The following is a 6,853-nucleotide window of genomic DNA, read 5'->3' as shown; positions in this document are numbered from 1 at the left end:
AAAATACAGCATTTTAGCACAAAATTCAAAATGGCCGACAGTCAAAATGGCCGATATGGTAAAATGTGATATCAGTCGACTCGGCATGTTGCCCTGAATCTAACGACATCAATTTTATGATTTTTGGACAAACTGTTCAGAAGTTATAAGCAAAAATAGCCATTTTTCATATCTCCGGACCAGTAGGTGGCGCTGCGCCAAAACGCAGCACGTAGCCTCAGGTTATGCTTGGGATGACATGTACCTAGTTTGGTCTGAATCCGATAAAGCGTTGCGGAGATACAGCCTTATGTCTGTTTTCGCAAGCGCTACGTAAAATTTGTTCGTGGCTTTATCAAAAACGGTTAAGCGAATCAACTTGAATTCCATAACTTTTTGTCGGCATGGTCTGGAGATGATCTGGTTCAATTTTCGTGAAAATCGGAGCAACGGCCTAGGAGGAGTTCGAAAAAGTAGCATTTTTGGAAAATTCAAAATGGCGGCCATATTTTTATGACGGAAAATGACGAAATAGGGTGCAATCGAATCGTCATGAGCTCAGGAATCAGAGGGAAAAAGAATTTTGTGGATTGGCCTTACGGTTCAAAAGTTATTAGCAAAATATGAGTGAAACTTTGGACAGGTGGTGGCGCTAGAGGGAATGACTTAGACACACCAAAATTGGTGTATTTAATGTTGGGACTGTCCTCTATCAGAATGTCAAACCATTACAACTTTCCCGCAATCGGTTCTATGGGCTGCCATAGACACCCAGTCGGAAGAAGGAAGAATAATAATAATAGGAACGGGAACAGATACAATAGGTGCCTACGCACCTTCGGTGCTTGGCCCCTAATAAGAACCGGAACAAATACAATAGGTGCCTCCGCACCTTCGGTGCTTGGCCCCTAAATATAGCTGCAAGCAGCAATTATCGGGGCCAAGCGCAAGCAGATGACAGGATATGCCAACATGGCTGAAGGTGTCAGACCAACTGCAACAATGAGCAATTAAATACATTTAAAGAGGATTTTAGGTCAAATGGCTGAAAAATCACATCAATTGTCATTCAAAATATGATTTAAATGATTATCACTTTCGACCAATAGGTGGCGCAGTTACAAAACTGATGTGATGTGGTCAGAGTGAAGTGACAATGACACATACAAAGTTTGGTGTCAATATGTCAAGGCATTGCAGAGATAAAGCCTGAATAGTGCTTTTAGCATCATGCCTCAACTTTGCTGCTACGCTATACGAAAACAGTTTCGTGTATCGACACGAAATCCATAACTTTTAGTCGGCACGGTTTGGAGATGATACGATTCGATTTTGGTGAAAATCGGACAAACGGTCTAGGAGGAGTTCGAAAAAGTAGGTTTTGACTGAAAATCAAGATGGCGGACAGGAACTTCGGCCAAATAAGGAAAACTTGGTATCTATGTTCTCGGCTTGACCCAGGGAATCTATTAAGACCAGTGGCATTTCAAAAGCCAGATTTATTCAAAAGTTATTAGCCTTTTTGGAAATTTTGTCATAACATTTGATCACTAGGTGGCGCTGTCTCGAAATATTTTGGGTACCTTCAGGGGATGGTGCTGATGGCACATTCTGAGTTTCGTAATATTACACCAATGCATTTGTTTACTATAGCATTTTAATTCACAAAACTGTATTGAAGTCAATGGGAAATTCATGTTTTGTTCTGTTATATCGCCACCAAGAGACTCAGTCCCACCATTTTTTTTATGTGTCCTCAGAGTGAGCCCATGCATATTTGTGTCAATTTTGGTGAAAATATCTCAATTCGCTTCGGAGTTATAGACATTTATATGAAAAAACACGAAAAAAATGACTGACACATGACTTTGATTGGAATTTACTACCCCTAAACATCAATATTTTCAAATTTGGGCATTGGTGTATAGCTATCGACCTATGTTTCCAAACTTCTGACGGTGGTTTCGTCTCGATCGGACAAGCGGTTTCAAAGATATAGCCAAATGTTTTTTAAGCGCTAAATCACAACGCTACACAAACCATAAGGCGAAACCTAACATGTTTGGTATCGTTGGACTCGGCAACGATTCAGGAGTCTAAAGAGATGAGTCTCGTGAAAATAAGTTGACCACACCCAAAGTTATAAGCATTTGGAAGCATTTGGGGAAAAAAATTCACCACTAGATGGCACTGTTTCGAAACTTCTCAGACTCCTTCAGGACATCGTGCTGATGACCCATACCGAGTTTCGTAACGATACGTTCATGCATTCCTAAAATACAGCATTTTAGCACATAATTCAAAATGGCCGACAGCCAAAATGGCTGATCTGGGAAAATTGGATATCAGTCGACTCAGCATGACGTCCTGAATCTAACGAGACCACGTTTATGATTTTTGGGCAATCCATTCAGAAGTTATAAGCAAAAACAGCCATTTTTCATATCTCCGGACCAGTAGGTGGCACTATGACGAAACGCAGCATGTAGCCTCAGGTCATGCTTGTGATGATATGGACCAAGTTTGGTCTGAATATGATAAAGTGTTGAGGAGATACAAGCTTGTGTCTGTTTTCGTTAGCGCTACGTAAAATTTGTTTGCGCGGTATTCGAGAACAGTTTGACGAATCAACACGAATTCCATAACTTTTTGTCGGCATGGTCTGGAGATGATCTGGTTCAATTTTCGTGAAAATCGGAGTAACGGTCTAGGAGGAGTTTGAAAAAGTATGTTTTTCGGAAAATTCAAAATGGTGGAAATATTTCCATGACGGAAAATGACGTCATAGGGTGCAGTCGAATCGTCCTGAGCCAAGGAATAAGAGGGAAAAAGAAATTTTGTTTCTAGCCCTTGTGGTTCAAAAGTTATTAGCATAAACATGAGTGCAACTTTGGACAGCTGGTGGCGCTAGAGGGAATGAATTGGAGACTCCAAATTTGCTATGCTGATAGGTCAGACTCTCCTCTATCAGTGTGCCAAATTTGATAACTTTCCCGCAAGCGGTTCTATGGGCTGCCATAGACTCCCAGTCGGAAAAATGAAGAATAATAATAATAATAGGAACGGGAACAGATACAATAGGTGCCTACGCACCTTCGGTGCTTGGCCCCTAAATATAGCTGCAAGCAGCAATTATCGGGGCCAAGCGCAAGCAGATGACAGGATATGCCAACATGGCTGAAGGTGTCAGACCAACTGCAACAATGAGCAATTAAAGACATTTAAAGAGGATTTTAGGTGAAATGGCTGACAAATCATATAAAAAGTCATTCAAAATATGATTTAATGGATTATCACTTTCGACCAATAGGTGGAGCAGTTACAAAACTGATGTGATGTGGTCAGAGTGAAGTGACAATGATACATACAAAATTTGGTGTCAATATGTCAAGGCATTACAGAGATAAAGCCTGAATAGTGCTTTTGGCATCATGACTCAACTTTGCTGCTGCACTATACGAAAACGGTTTCGTCTATCGACACGAAATCCATAACTTTTAGGCGGCACAGTCTGGAGATGATATGATTCGATTTTGGTGAAAATCGGACAAACGGTCTAGGAGGAGTTCGAAAAAGTAGGTTTTGAATGAAAATCAAGATGGTGGACAGGAAGTTCGGCCAAATAAGGAAAACTTGGTATCTATGTTGTCGGCTTGACCCAAGGAATCTATTAAGACCAGTGGCATTTCGATAGGCCGATTTATTCAAAAGTTATTAGCCTTTTTGGAGAAATGTTTATAAATTTTGACCACTAGGTGGCGCTGTCTTGAAATATTTTGGGAACCTTCAGGCTATGGTGTTGATGGCACATTCTGAGTTTCGTAATATTACACCAATGCATTTGTTTAGTAAAGCATTTTCTTTCACAAAACTGTATTGAAGTCAATGGGAATTTCATGTTTTGTTCTATTATATCGCCACCAAGAGGCTCAGTCCCACCATTTTTTTTATGTGTCCTCAGAGTGAGCCCATACATATGTTTTTCAATTTTGGTGAAAATATCTCAATTTGCTTTGGAGTTATAGACATTTATATGAAAAAACACGTAAAAAATGACTGACACATGACTTTGATTGGATTTTACTACCCCTTACTATCAATATTTTTGCATTTGGGCATTGGCGTATAGCTATCGACCTATGTTTCCAAACTTCTGACGGTGGTTTCGTCTCGATCGGACTAGCGGTTTCGAAGATATAGCCAAATGTTTTTTAAGCGCTAAATCACAACGCTACACAAACCGTAAGGCGAAACCGAGCATGTTTGGTATCGTTGGACTCGGCAACGATTCAGGAGTCTAAAGAGATGACTCTTGTGAAAATAAGTCGACCACACCCAGAGTTATAAGCATTTGGGAAAAAAGATTAACCACTAGGTGGCGCTGTTTCGAAACTTCTCAGGCTCCTTCAGGACATCGTGCTGATGACCCATACTGAGTTTCGTAACAATCCGTTCATGCGTTCATAAAATATAGCATTTTAGCACATAATTCAAAATGGCCGACAGCCAAAATGGCTGATCAGGGAAAATTGGATATCAGTCGACTCAGCATGTCACCCTGAATCTAACGAGACCACTTTTATGATTTTTGAACAAACCATTCAGAAGTTATAAGCAAAAACAGCCATTTTTCATATCTCCGGACCAGTAGGTGGCACTACACCGAAACGCAGCATTTAGCCTCAGGTCATGCTTGTGGTGATATGTACCAAGTTTGGTCTGAATACGATAAAGCGTTGCGGAGATACAGGCTTGTGTCTGTTTTCGCAAGCGCTACGTAAAATTTGTTTGCGTGGTATTCGAGAACGGTTTGACAAATCAACACCAATTCCATAACTTTTTGTCGGCATGGTCTGAAGATGATCTGATTCAATTTTCGTGGAAATTGGAGCAACGGCCTAGGAGGAGTTCGGAAAAGTAGGTTTTTCGGAAAATTCAAAATGGCGGAAAAATATTATGACGGAAAATGACGTCATAGGGTGCTTTCGAATTGTCATGAGCTCAGGAATCAGAGGAAAAAAGAATTTTGTTTCTAGCCCTTGTGGTTCAAAAGTTATTAGCATAAACATGAGTGCAACTTTGGACAGTTGGTGGCGCTAGAGGGATTGGTTTTAAGACACCAAATTTGCTATGGTGACAGATTGGCCTGTCCTCTATCACGGTGCCAAATTTCATAACTTTCCCGCAAGCGGTTCTATGGGCTGCCATAGACACCAAGTCGGAAGAAAAAGAAGAATAATAATAATAAATATAGCTGCAAGCAGCAATTATCGGGGCCAAGCGCAAGCAGATGACAGGATATGCCAACATGGCTGAAGGTGTCAGACCAACTGCAACAATGAGCAATTAAATACATTTAAAGAGGATTTTAGGTCAAATGGCTGAAGAATCACATCAATTGTCATTCAAAATATGATTTAAATGATTATCACTTTCGACCAATAGGTGGCGCAGTTACAAAACTGATGTGATGTGGTCAGAGTGAAGTGACAATGACACATACAAAGTTTGGTGTCAATATGTCAAGGCATTGCAGAGATAAAGCCTGAATAGTGCTTTTAGCATCATGCCTCAACTTTGCTGCTACGCTATACGAAAACAGTTTCGTGTATCGACACGAAATCCATAACTTTTAGTCGGCACGGTTTGGAGATGATACGATTCGATTTTGGTGAAAATCGGACAAACGGTCTAGGAGGAGTTCGAAAAAGTAGGTTTTGACTGAAAATCAAGATGGCGGACAGGAACTTCGGCCAAATAAGGAAAACTTGGTATCTATGTTCTCGGCTTGACCCAAGGAATCTATTAAGACCAGTGGCATTTCAAAAGCCAGATTTATTCAAAAGTTATTAGCCTTTTTGGAAATTTTGTCATAACATTTGATCACTAGGTGGCGCTGTCTCGAAATATTTTGGGTACCTTCAGGGGATGGTGCTGATGGCACATTCTGAGTTTCGTAATATTACACCAATGCATTTGTTTACTATAGCATTTTAATTCACAAAACTGTATTGAAGTCAATGGGAAATTCATGTTTTGTTCTGTTATATCGCCACCAAGAGACTCAGTCCCACCATTTTTTTTAAGTGTCCTCAGAGTGAGCCCATGCATATTTGTGTCAATTTTGGTGAAAATATCTCAATTCGCTTCGGAGTTATAGACATTTATATGAAAAAACACGAAAAAAATGACTGACACATGACTTTGATTGGAATTTACTACCCCTAAACATCAATATTTTCACATTTGGGCATTGGCGTATAGCTATCGACCTATGTTTCCAAACTTCTGACGGTGGTTTCGTCTCGATCGGACAAGCGGTTTCAAAGATATAGCCAAATGTTTTTTAAGCGCTAAATCACAACGCTACACAAACCATAAGGCGAAACCTAACATGTTTGGTATCGTTGGACTCGGCAACGATTCAGGAGTCTAAAGAGATGAGTCTCGTGAAAATAAGTTGACCACACCCAAAGTTATAAGCATTTGGAAGCATTTGGGGAAAAAAATTCACCACTAGATGGCACTGTTTCGAAACTTCTCAGACTCCTTCAGGACATCGTGCTGATGACCCATACCGAGTTTCGTAACGATACGTTCATGCATTCCTAAAATACAGCATTTTAGCACATAATTCAAAATGGCCGACAGCCAAAATGGCTGATCTGGGAAAATTGGATATCAGTCGACTCAGCATGACGTCCTGAATCTAACGAGACCACGTTTATGATTTTTGGGCAATCCATTCAGAAGTTATAAGCAAAAACAGCCATTTTTCATATCTCCGGACCAGTAGGTGGCACTATGACGAAACGCAGCATGTAGCCTCAGGTCATGCTTGTGATGATATGGACCAAGTTTGGTCTGAATATGA

Source organism: Leuciscus leuciscus (assembly GCF_965113295.1).
Source record: "Leuciscus leuciscus genome assembly, chromosome: 12".
Classification (NCBI taxonomy): domain Eukaryota; kingdom Metazoa; phylum Chordata; class Actinopteri; order Cypriniformes; family Leuciscidae; genus Leuciscus; species Leuciscus leuciscus.
Note: the sequence above shows the minus strand (reverse complement) of the source record.